General features: G+C 47.5%; 1 protein-coding gene across 2 annotated transcripts in view; it reads right to left on the bottom strand.

The window, feature by feature from the left end:
• SEPTIN5 (septin 5) overlaps positions 1–12,851 on the bottom strand; it is a 54,522-nt gene that overhangs the window by 27,331 nt on the left and 14,340 nt on the right. The gene's annotated exons all lie outside the window — the stretch shown is intronic.

Here is a 12,851-nt window from a genome sequence, read left to right as displayed (position 1 = left end):
CCATTAAGAGCTCAACACTTCATTAATCTCTGCCTCCCAGTAAACTGCCATCCGAACCCCCCCTTCTTCCCCCCCCCGCAAGAACAAACCTGGCGGTGACTGCCTGGAGTTAATAGCAGGGTATGGCACAAGCTGCACAGGATTACTCTCGGCCCCCAGCTCCCCAAAGCCAACCCAAGCAGAGCAGTGGGGAGAAATCACAGCTTGGTGCTGTCAGACTAGCTCAGCCACACCAGTCCACCTTGTGCCCAGCTCCAACCGCTGGCCTCCAAATGCCTGCACTGCAGCAGCCCAGCTTTCCCCCCACGCACATAGCGTTGGAAATGGTTTGTACTGGCAGCTGATCCTGTCCATGAAGCACTGAGAACCAACACCACAAGCCTGTGGCCTCTAAAACAGCCCCATTCTCCACTGGCCAAGTGGCCACACTGGCCAAGGCAGCAGCAGGATTTTCCTACCTGGATCAGTCAGTACTTAACCCAATGCCTGAAGAACCAGGCTGAGCAAGAAGGACAGAAATTCAGGTCACCAGCGCAGGGGAGTCCTAAGGAAAAGAGCCTTGCAGTGGTCACATTTGGCCAGAAAAAAAACAGACTGACAGTTCAGTAGCATAATTTTAAAAACACATTGACCACAGATGAATCAGTGCCTCGTTCTTGGAAGCACTGAACCAACCACAGTATCCAGCAGTGCCTCAAGCAGTAACGGCCAGACACATCACTGTCACACAGTGCCCTCCTACATGGTCATGGTTTTTTTCCCCTCACCACAGGTTTTGCTCTACACAGGAAGGCACTGAGCTTTTGTGGGTCTCTTCCAGAATTCCCAGTCTCACTGCAATGGCAGGCATTGGATGGGACCATTTTGTCAGCAATTACAGCTACTGTGATCCATACACTTGGACCAAGTCCAACTGCAGCCCATGCACATGGCCTTGGCCTCACTTGTGCCACAGCAGCAACTGGTCAAAGCAATACTGGGCATGGTAGCCTTCTCAGTACCATGGGGGTAATGGGAGCGATTGCAAAAGCAACAGATAGAGAAGAAAGGGACAGAGTATTCTCAAGGGACAGAGCATGCTCAAGTGTGCAGCTATGGACCACATGCTGCATGCTTCTAGGACTTCCTCAACCACATGGAAGACTGGAATTCAGGACTATGTGCACTGCCAATCCTGTGCTAGTTTCTCTGGATCACATGCCACCCCTAGGGCTGAACAGCAGCAGTACAGCATGACTGCTTCTCCCAGAGAGCACTTTGCTCTTGAGCCTCTTTCCAGACACCAGTCCTGAATACCAAACAGCAAAACCTCAATGAAAGCAAAAGCTTCAGCCCTTGTAGAAGCAGTGAGCTCCAGGGGAAGGAATTTCTCAGATCCAAGCATCAGGCACAGACCTGGGCTGTACAGGTGGTTCCTCTTCAGCACAGACTAGGAATAAACAGCTGTAGGACAGACAATTTTCAGTAGGGGAAGCAGCAGGCTGTTTCCACCTGGCTGCATTCCTCCCATTCTGGCTTCCCACCTGTAAGTTGGTAAGATGCCAGCAGAAGCCAATAACAAAGTGAGGACTCAGTGAGGAAGCAAATGTCCAACAAGCAGGTTACCTTGTCAGAGAGATGAGGAGACACAGACCTACAGGGCAGCACCTGCTAGCTCCCAACAGGAGAGCTCCAACAGCAACGAGCTGAGAAGGGTGTGCTGCACTCCACTGCCCTGAGAAACACCAGCCACTACCTGGAAGGAACAGGTCTGAAGCTGAACATTTGGGCTAAGGGGATTCCTGAGGTCAAATGCCTCTGGGAAGCTTCACTTGTGGCATGACTGACTCACAGAGGAGTGCAGCCACTCCTTCATCAAAGTAGCTGCTATGTATCCCTAAAAATCATGGCCTCCAGACAGAAATGCATCTATACAAAGGTGTTATGTCCTGGGCTTCAGTTTTAAAACAGCAACGAGGACAACTAAACACCTCTAAAACAGCGGTGAGGAGAACTTCACTATGAGCATCCACACCTGGCCTGGCTGGGCCAGTGATGCCTGCCAAGTCCTCAAGAACCGTGGGCTAGAAGGCACTGAAGAAGGGTTGTGCTCTTCACTCTGCACCCAGACACCCTGGAGAGCTCCGAGCCACACTCTTTGTCTCAAACCCCCCCCCCCCCATCAACACTGTCTGTAGGAGACTCTTGTTTGCAAATAGCTTCACACTTTCCCAGTACTCAGCTGCTCCTTGTGTGCAGGAAAGGACAGCTATTTTATCTGCAAACCACTGGACATGCATAATCCTGCAAGTGAGAGCAGGCATGCACTAACACTCCCAGTCTTCCTAAATGTTGTTGTTGATTTGCTTAGGTTAGTTTTTGGTTTTAATTGCTCAATTTACTAGTAAAAGCCATTCAGACTGAAGGCAAAGGCTTCTGTCAGGGCAGCTTAAAAAGAATCAGACTGTACCGCATTTGAGGAGCACACAGATATGATACAGATAAAGACAAACCCACACCCTATGTTTTCCAAAACACAGATCCACTGAGGGATTGTTGACCATTCTGAACAGCAAGTTCGGAGGGTACAGAAGAGATGCTATGAAATCATTAATGTATTAAGAGCAACAGAAAGAAACTCAATTCAAAAATCCCCTCTCTTCCCAGGCAAACCAGGCTTCCTCTATGCAAAGGAATTCCACAGATGCAAGGACATTAGTGCCCTGGCAGAATTAGAGATGACGAAGGTTGTATTTTCCTTTTCCAGTAATACTTGGATTTAACTATACAAACTGTTCCCCAGGGAGCAGATCCTATTTCACTGTTTATGCAAGAGCTGGATTTTAAAGGTGAAAGTACCCACTCCCAGACTGCAGGAGCGCAGTCAATACAAACGTTCATCTTGCTATAGCAAACAGCTTCTTCATTGCACTTCTCAAATTCTTTGCCCTGTCACCCACTGCCACATCCAGAAAAAGCAGGGCACAGGAGTTCACCCAGGCAAAGGTGGCCTTGATTATCAACACTGCAAAAGTAAGAAGGGATGTGCAGTAGCAAAGCCTGAATGAATTTTTCAGGCTGTGACAAGTCTAGGTGAAGCAGAGACAGGCACATGGGATGCAGAAGCATCCAGCTTCAGGGTAAAGCACTGCCTAGCTCGTCAGCCCTGGATTTGTCATTCAGGGCATGGATTGCAACCAGCTCCCTGAGAGCACATCCCCATGTGCAGGACACTGAAGTGAAGCACAAAAGCAATCCCACCCTAGAAGAACACTAACAGGGTGCATAGATCAGTCAGAAAGCAGCACAGCCAGTGTGATGAACAGTGACTGCCCACCAGCTAGCTACTGCCAAGTACACACAGGAGGAGTTTATCCACCTCCAAAGAGGACAGTTCTCAAAAGCAGCAAGGTGGGATGAGATGTTAGGAACACTAACCCACAGTGGAGCATCTCTGCCAAGTAGAGTCCCTGAAAAAGCAGCAGCATTGTAGAAATTTCAGTTCCAGTAAAGAAACCAAAACGTTGGATGGGTCTATCACTCCTGAGCACGGGCGTGAGCCTCTCAAAGCCATTTCCACAGAGCTACGGTTCTCACTGATTTTTTTGAGACAAAGATGAAAGGGCCATTCAGAGCAGCCTGGAACCTTCCTCCTACAGTATCTTCCCAGTTATTTTCCTTTGCCAATCCCTTTCCTGGACCTAATCCATGGACCACAGCACATGAAAGGCAACTGTAAGCCTGGCACCAGGTGTGTAAATTCCTCTGCAGAGCCTGCTCATGGGAGGTGGCAAGAGCTCTTGCTACACAGCAATTTGTATCAGCCAGAGTGACGGCAGGGGGAGAACAGTGGCAAGGCTGCTCACCAGAGCTAAATTTATAAAAACACAGGATGTGCTCAGCTCCTCTCAGTTTCAAAGCACTTGGGCACTTTCATCTGTATTTAAAGAAATCTGGGCCTTGGTTCATATTATTGCAAACTGCCTAAAATATTTGCCTTTAAAATAACCCTATTGTACAATGGCCTTTGTGGAAAAGCTGATGTTTCATCCTATTGCCTTTCATTTCCACACCACCAACCCAGACCAGAGGAATGTGTCAGCTCCTTGGTTAATCCAGAATAAGCCGACAAACTCGGAGGCGCTGCAAGCAGGATCCATTCATTTGGGGCAGGAACAGCCTACAGTTCTGGGCTGGCACAAGGTGAAACTGCAGGTCTGTGGCTCAGGGAGGGCTTCACAGACACCATCATCATGCAGACACTCAATAACCCTGCCACCGTGCCATGAGGCCCCACTGAGCTTAACACTAGGAACAAGAACAAAGAGCTGCTGTCAGGATCTTTCCATAAAGGCACAGGGTTTACAACCCCCCTCTGCCATTTTGGCAAATTTCATCAGTGATAATTCAGTAAAAATACTGCAGCCAGACCAGGCAACCCACTTCGACCAGGACAGACCTGCAGTACTAATATTGTCCTGCAAAGTCTCAGAGATGGTGTTCTCTACCAGATTCAAGAGTGTCATTTTTCCTCTCTCCTCATCAAAAATCACAGCCTTAGAAACAAACCTTAGCATCCAACTGCACTGCTGAAAACAGAGACCAAAGCCCTAAACACTGCAGAGGGTCATTAAAGGACACACATTCTAAATCATATTGCCCACTCCTCAACAAATCCTTTCCACCTTAAGATAATTCTTCCCCTGAAATATTGAGTGAGGAAGCAACCACAACAGATTAGTGCCCCAGTGCATCAGGGACACAGCTCAACCACACTGAACAAATTGGGTTCAATACTTCAATTGAACAATAATTTCAATTCAACAATAACTTCTGTTCTTTGCAGATAACATTGCTGTGACACTGGTTTTGCTGCCACTTCAGCACTGATTTCCACTATAAAGCTTATCAAATCAGAGTCATCAATATAATCTCTACTTGCTCTGGAACAAAACTGTTAACAGCAACTCATAAATACAGTCCTGATCTAAAGGGTAGTTGTAAACTCCTCTCTCTTGTAGTTTTTTTTTAGCGGTATTGCTGATTTCATCTATTCCTTTCTGAGTTCCACCTGAATATAACAAGAATAGAGGTAGAAGGTGGGAGATGTTAACACAGCAGGCACTGGAAGAACAGACTTTGTGAAAATGTCTCCTTTGAAATGATTATAATGGATCTTGGAAGTCAGAGCACTGAAACTGTCCTAAAGAAGGTATTAGACAAGACAAAGTAATTTGACTGTAAAAGCTGTGGTTGTTGGACACACAAGGAGCAGGAATACCTAATGTTGGAAAGAACCTGGAAGCAATGGAGTGGGAAAATGGCATTTGCTGGATTGTGTTTTCCTTAGAGTCAACCCAAAGGAAAAGGAAACAGCAACACAGGTAAGATGGAAAAGAAAGATGGACAAGGAACACGCAGCTCAGTCAATAGGTTAGCAGGTAGCCAGCACCCTCATGCAATGTCAGCTCAAGTGACAGCCACAGCAGGCCAAGAGTAACTTGTCATTCACAGCCCTTTAACAAGAACGGAATGCAAAATCAGATTAGATACCCATGAACAGCTATTGGGACTTGCAGTACAGCATCAAGTCAAACCTTAGTAATTTTTAAGAATCCAAGGAAAACCATCTCCAAGCAAACCCCAGAACCAATGTCACATGCGGAACAGGAAGGGATTTTCTTGGGCTCACAGCCTGGGCTCTGACGTGCCAGCCCAAACATCTCTTGGCTTTTAGAGATTTATTCTCTAGTCATGTTTTGCTGTGGGATCTCACCCCACTGCCCCTCACAAGGCCCGTCAGAAACATGGCATCCCCTACAGACATGCTAAATGTCACACTGTACTGGCCACACGCAGCAGGCTCTGAGTCCCCAAGCCTGAATGAAGCAGCTTAACCCAAAGATGTGGTTCTGTCCCTGATATGGCTGTCCCTTCAGCTCATCATAACCCCATGTGCCCTCAGACCACATGAGGTCAAGTTCTTCCACTTCTTATCTCCAGGCTCAAGAGGGTCATAAGGATTTCTAACCCCCAGTGCCAGGATGGCAGAGGTCTGGTTTTATGTGCACGAAAGGAACATGCTCCCTCAGCTGCACACCTCTGGAACACACTACTTCCACTGTACATGATCAGATCAATAGTATCAGGCCAAATTCATGGCCCAGCCTTAAGAAATTTTGATGGGACTCTTTCCTGATGTAATGTTGCCATAAGTGGGAAAATCAGTTTTTCTTTTCAGGCTCATTTCTAAACCATTGCCTTACAAATATGAAGCAGAATCTGCTTTTTGCTGGAGAAAACACATGCTAGCCTATTACAGCAGGATGCCAGCCAAGAGGTGGGTGGATGCCCTAATAGTTTAATTTTTTGAAAAATAAGAAAGATATTTATTTGTCATGAAGGAAAAGCTCTAGGTGCCTAAGAATACACACGAATTCACTGGAGCAACAAATTAGTTTATCCATTGGGCATACACAGGGTGCAAAAGCAGTGGTTTCACGCACACACCCCCCCCCCAACATTTCTTGTTCACTGTCACTAATGCCATGATAGATAGAATCAAAGTCCTCCAAAATGCCCACATCTGTGCCATGAGCTCTACCTCACAGAGATACTCTTTAGTACCGCATATGCCCGAGTGCAAGACACAGCATAGGAACAGAACACATGAAGAAGCCTGTGCACACTTCGCAAAGAAACAGAAGATGGTTCATTAAGCTTTCAGAGTAACAAACCCCATTATATCCCTTGTTAGCAACCCCATGCACTCACTGTGCTGCTGCTACATGAAGAACAGCTCCAATAACACCATCACTTGTTTACCAGAAGAACAACAAATCTGCTATTGACCAACACCTGCCCATGACAGTGTGACCACAGGAGGAGCAGGGAGATGTTCAGATGACACTGGCCATTCAAACTAGGCAGCAAAGCTCCTGGCACTGGCAGGAACCTCTGAGCAGCTGCTGAGGACCAGCCCTACCACCTCAAACAGAAAGGCTTTCACCGACATTAATGAGAGCTGCTGAAAATAATGCCATCACACAGCTATGAGATGGCATGAAGCCTTTCTGTTTGAGGACCAGCAGGCTGAACAGAGCAGCCACTAAGGAAGAAGAATGCTGGGCTCCATCCAGTCACTTCTGGTTTATTTAAATTGCTGTGAAGTCAAATGCCGTGAACACAGTGTGAGCTGAGTGTGGTGGGGCATGGCAGGAGAGGCTTGTTCAAGTGACAAGAGGACACACTCCTGCTGCAGGGTGATGGTTAGCAGGATCCCAAAACAGATCAATCTGACAGTACTGGGCTGTACACAGAAAACATGCCCCTAACTTTCTCACCTCTGTGCGCCTGGTCTGAGCTTCTGAAGTGTCAGCCCCAGGGCTGCCCGCAGACTAGAGCAGATCCAGTGTTCGGCCACTCAGTGGACCTGGAGTCCTTCCCAAGCATGTGCCTGGATTAACTTCCCAGTAAAAGCCCCAGGTCCTGTTAAATAACTGTCCTCCCTGATATCCACTTCCTTCATAAATACACCCTCTGCCAAGGGCTCCTTTCAAGGGGAGGAGAGCTCTTGAAAGTAAGCAGACAAACAGCAAAGGCATTAATCTCAGGGGTGAGACACGAGCGGCTTCCCTTCTGCGTGCTCCAGTGAAGGGCTTCAGGGCACTGCTCCGCAGAAACCATCTATGCAGTCAGGACTGTGAGCACAACTGCTGGGAGATGAGAGATCACCTCAGACAGCAGCTCCCCTGCTGTCCTCATGACACACTCTCACTCATCTCAGCACAGTGCAATCACAGCAGCAAGGCTTTGCTGCAAGCCAACTGCATCACTTGAAGTTTAACCCCTGCTGCCTTGATTGAGCCCACTGCAAATACCAGCTCCTGAAGGCTGTGATGCTTCTTCCATTACTGTCTGATCCCAGCTGGCACCAACTCCTCTGAGCAGCAAAAACCTCTGAGAATCTATAGGATCCTAAAAGCCATAAAGCTCCTTGACATTTTTTACAGCTGGTCTTGGGCAGAAGGAAATTACTATTGGTCCAGATGGGCATTTCCAATACTGCCTCTACATTTCCAGGACTTCACATTACTTAATAGCCAATGCAGAGACTCAGGGGAGCTTTAAACTACAAAGACAGCACAGCCAAGAGGACCGTGTACGTAGGGCAGGCAGATAGCAGATGCCTTTGTGACTCATATTTCACCTGAATATATAATTAATGTAGTATGTAATTTATTAAAAAACAGAAGTGGATGTAAGACTGCAGGATCTAAAGAGACTTCATGTGTGTACATATCACAGCAAGAATGAGCTCAGTGCGGCAGGCAGGATTAGAATAGTTCCCACACTGAGGAATCAGCCAGGAGAGATTACAAAGACCAAAAGCAAAGTGACTTGCCTGGGAGGTGATCTTAAAAGTAATTGCAATACAAACTAAAGCAGTAAAAGGCCTGGCGTGCACTCCTGTGTGTGTTCACACAGCTCCCAGCACCAGGGATCTGCAAGGAACAACGAAACAGAGTCACTGGAGCCCTGACCACATCTGTACTGCCATGGGCTTTGCCTCGCAGACAGCAGAAGGAAGATGTTAAGCCATTGGAGACTTTTTTCCCCACAAGCAGAGTGGATCTTTCTTTCCCCCCCTTCCTTGCTTCTGCACTGAGAATGTCCAGAGGTCAGTAGGACGGGCTCACTCCCCATGGCCAGCCTCCAGGAGCTAACGCTCATGATGCTGTGGTTTATTTGCTCAGCCCTTGCTCCAGCTGCCGGTTCCCTGCCAGGAGTCATTCTGGGAGAGCAGTACCGGCTGCCCCGGGTGGGGTCAGGCAGAGACCATCCCAGCTCCATACACACACCCTGGACACACTTGATAACAAGCTTCAAAACAAACAGGGCACTCCCAAAGTTCCCAGGAAGAGCAAAGAGCTGAGCTGAACAAAGCTGGCAAATGCAGGACCTCAGCCCTCCTGCTCCTTGGCTCCAAGCAGTCGTGCAATACAGTCACCAGTGGCACACAGGGACAGATCTGCCACTGTGCTGCTCCTGTCCCTCCATCAGATAACTTCAGGGTGAACACTCCAGTCCTGGCAATGGCTGTTCCTTCTGTCAGCTAGAGGAAGCTAGCCGACAGAAATGTAAAGAGGCGAGTGAAAAACTGGAGCTAATTCCATTAACTTAGAGGGTTTCCCACCTCTGACTGACTTTACAACTGCACTGGCTCACCCCCCACACCATCCTGAGCTAGCATGAACCACACAGCCTGAGATCCTCCTGCACACTGCCCTTCTAAGCTTCCCTCAAGCCCCACTGCCATGGCATGGCATCAGGCTGGTGCAATCTGAAGGTTGCAATGCTGTATTCAGAGAGGTTTATGCCATCTTGAGCATCCCTCCACATGTACTGCCCTGCACAGCATAGCTACATCCCTCTTCTGGAGCTGAACTTCAGCCTCAACTTCTCTGTTATTTCTTTTTCTTTTGACTTCAGAAGAGAACAGTTATACCAAAGCCAGAAACTAAACAATCCTCCTCCTGCTCTTGGCATTACATCCTTCCAGATGCCTGTGCAGGGTTTCACTTCCTCTTCAGCTCCTGGCCAACACTTAGCCAGGCTTTTCTCTTTAGCAAGCCTGTCCCTGCAGCCCTCCACTATGCTCTTCTCACAGCCACCTCCAGCACATGGAGGTGATGCCACATGGGACGGGGCTGGGACTGACAGACCAAGGGAGGGCACAGCAGTCTAGAGTGGAATGTTAACAGGCTGTAATACATTAATTTCAATTAATGCACAGGAAGTACACACACACAGGAGAGAAGGAATTAAAAGTATTAACCCATTCAGCCCTCAAAACACAAAGGACTTATACATCAGTTGGGAGCAACTATCTCTCACACTTTCTGCAGCCCAGCCCCTATGGGTAGCATTGCACATACAAACCCTTCTTTTCAGCACACTCAGTGCCACCTTCCCCTATTCACTTTAACCAGTATTCCTGGGATTCCAAGTGGTGGATGAACAGCACATACTGGTGAGGAACATGCATTCTGGGATCTGATCCCAGCTTTTCTGATGCTTCACACACAAATCCAGCTCCTGAACACTCTTGTGGGAACAAGATGACTGCAAACCTCTTCACAGCTCCAGGGACTACTCTCTGGGAGAAAAGGAATGTGTAACAGCAGACAAACATTTTTCACTGTGCTTCGTGGCTAGCCACACTGTATACATACACGCGCACACACACAGACCAAATCCAGCCCATATGGGAGTTACTCCAGAATGCTATGAAACAACTTGCTAATGCTTCACAAAAATCTGAAGTCACACAATGTATTGGAAATGCCACATGTTTCTTTCGCGAGTATTAGAGGATTTTCTATGTGGTTTCACTGTCCCAGGGAAATCTCTGCCTTGAGGGGACAAAGTCTTAGTATTGGTGAGGCAGAAAGTTCTGCAGGTAAGCAAAGAAGGTGCCTTCCAGTTCATGGTCTGCTCTCCAGGAAAAAAGTAACAGAGAAGCCACTTGAACTTGAAGAGAAACAGCATGAGAGGAACTCTCTTGGCTTATCAAAGAGATATCTCAGCAAGAAGTGCCTGAAGTATTGAAGATGGAGCAGAGCTCTCCAGACTTAGATTGTGCACATACGAGCAGCAGCTGCAGCATCACTGCTGTGGGCAGTGGGGTATCCCAAAACTGCTGGGGAAACCCCTTGGACTGAACATTTAAAACTAACTTGGCAAAGCTCTAAAGTTACACAGCAGAGACCCAACCTGGTCTGGCACAGGAAGCAACCAGTTGGCTGAAGGTGGACTGTCCCCCCTTGGATTTCCAGGATGTCCATTTAATGGGTATTTAATGAACAGCAATTTAGACTGAAACTGAGGTTAGGCAATATGGGCTCTAGAAGGCACTGAACCCTAGCAGTTGTCTCTCTCTCTAGACTTGCCTTTCTTCAGCTTTTGCAGGGACCTGTCATACCCCCTTAGTTTATTGCTAAAACAGTTGACTGAAGTATAGCATCATCATGAAGTCAGAATCATTTTTGAGAGTGCTAAGCAGTTGTAAGAGACTTCTTGACTTTGGAGACTTAAAAACATTCAGTGACTCAAGTTTCTCCTTCATTCAGATGACAGCAACACTGTCACCTCTGCAACTGTGAGCTCCCTTTTGTAATGCCCCAGCTGCTGCAACCCAGCAGCTAAGCAAGTGTCACAAGCATCTCTCAGGGTTAAATAAAACTTGCTCCTACTTCATTAGCATTAGCAAGGATCAGGCCGCATGTCACACTCACGCACTTGGCCAATGTGCCCAAAACTGCCCTGTGCCATTCCTGCAAGAGCAGTGGAATTTTGGACTCATGCACAAGTAGCTAAGCAGTTCATGGAAATTCAAGGGACAGAAATCCCTGTGCAGGAAACACTTACTTCCCCCTTTTCATAAACTGCAGATTTCTACTTGCACTGAGAGGGCTGAACCCCTGCCCTGCGCTAATAACCATTTATCCATTTGGAGCATAAATAATTGAAGAGAGACAGCAGCAGCAGCAGGAGGCAGATTCTGTGCCCAGCTCTCCAGCGGTTCTGTTTCACCATGCAGTTCATGTGCTAACCTCTTTTTACAGTCCTTTTCCAAGAAGCCAAACAAAGAAGGGGGGGGGGGGGGGAAGGAAGAAGTCAAAGTGCCCACGATGGACTTCTCTCCCCAGCCCAGAACAGCCCATTTGTGGGACACAGGGGCCTCCTGCAGCAGGACTGTTTAGACAGATGCATAGCAGGACAGGCAGGACTGAACCTCCTGACCCGCTGCAGTTCCACCCAGCTCCTGACAATGTTCTGAGCACTGAGCCTTTGCCCACTGTGGAGGGTGAAAGACCAACGTTTGTCTTTTGAAATAGGCCAAAAAAAATTAACGAACCACACAAGGCTTTTTACAGAGAAGTAAAAGCTTCCACTCCTGTGCTGCAACTGGCCAAGATACACTGGGACATCAGAAAGACAAACAGAGATGTGCTGCTGTAAGAGTATTTCCAGTATTTACCTCCAGAGTCTGTGACTAATTTGCTACTCCCTTTCTGGCAGGCGCATCTTGGTAGTCAGGATGTAAGACCAGGGTTGGAAAACAGAGGTTGGAAGAGACATTAACATGGGGAGTCAAAGAGAAACAGCCTTGCCAGGGCGATCTATGACACAGTGAGAGACTATCCAGCTGTGGTGAAATATCCCACTCGCCAGCTGCAAACATCATTTTGTTTTCCCTGAGCAAAAAAAAAACACCCTGTCTGCACTGATACAGAGCATGAGAGACAGCACAGGAAAACGGTTCCACATTGCCACTCCCAATGATTCAAAGAATCACAACTATAAGTGGTTTAAATCTGAGAGAATTAAGAGTCAGTGGTACTCTGCTCACCCGCCAGGTCCCATGCTTTTCTTCTTCCTTGTGCAGAACTTTCATCCAATCACAAGTTTACAAGAGCTGCTACTGTAAAGAACATACTTAGGTGAAAGATGGCAATGCCACAAACATGTAATGGAGGCATGGATTATCCAAGCTGCTCCAGCACAGACTGTGAGGGGATTCTGTAAGGCCAAGCTCTGCTTCTGGTCTTTGTTGTACAAAGGAACCTCAATTCACATGATACTTCTCATCACGTTTCACAAAACTAAGCTAACCAATTTTCACCACATAGGTATGTACACAGAAACCAAAGGCTATGTTAAGGTCATCCTCAACCAGCTCAAGACACAGGAATCACCACTCCTCCCTGCTCTTAATCTGCTCATTGTCATCAGCAACTACCTGCACTGGAGCTGTCCTCAGTGTGTCAAGGGTGGTACCTCTGCACTATGCAAAGCATAGCTTTTTC

This window comes from Pezoporus wallicus, unplaced genomic scaffold, assembly GCF_028554395.1.
Source record: "Pezoporus wallicus isolate ANWC-B61680 ecotype Strahan unplaced genomic scaffold, APGP_CSIRO_Pwel_v1 contig_8047, whole genome shotgun sequence".
Lineage (NCBI taxonomy): Eukaryota > Metazoa > Chordata > Aves > Psittaciformes > Psittacidae > Pezoporus > Pezoporus wallicus.
This window is presented reverse-complemented; position numbering and strand designations above follow the sequence as displayed.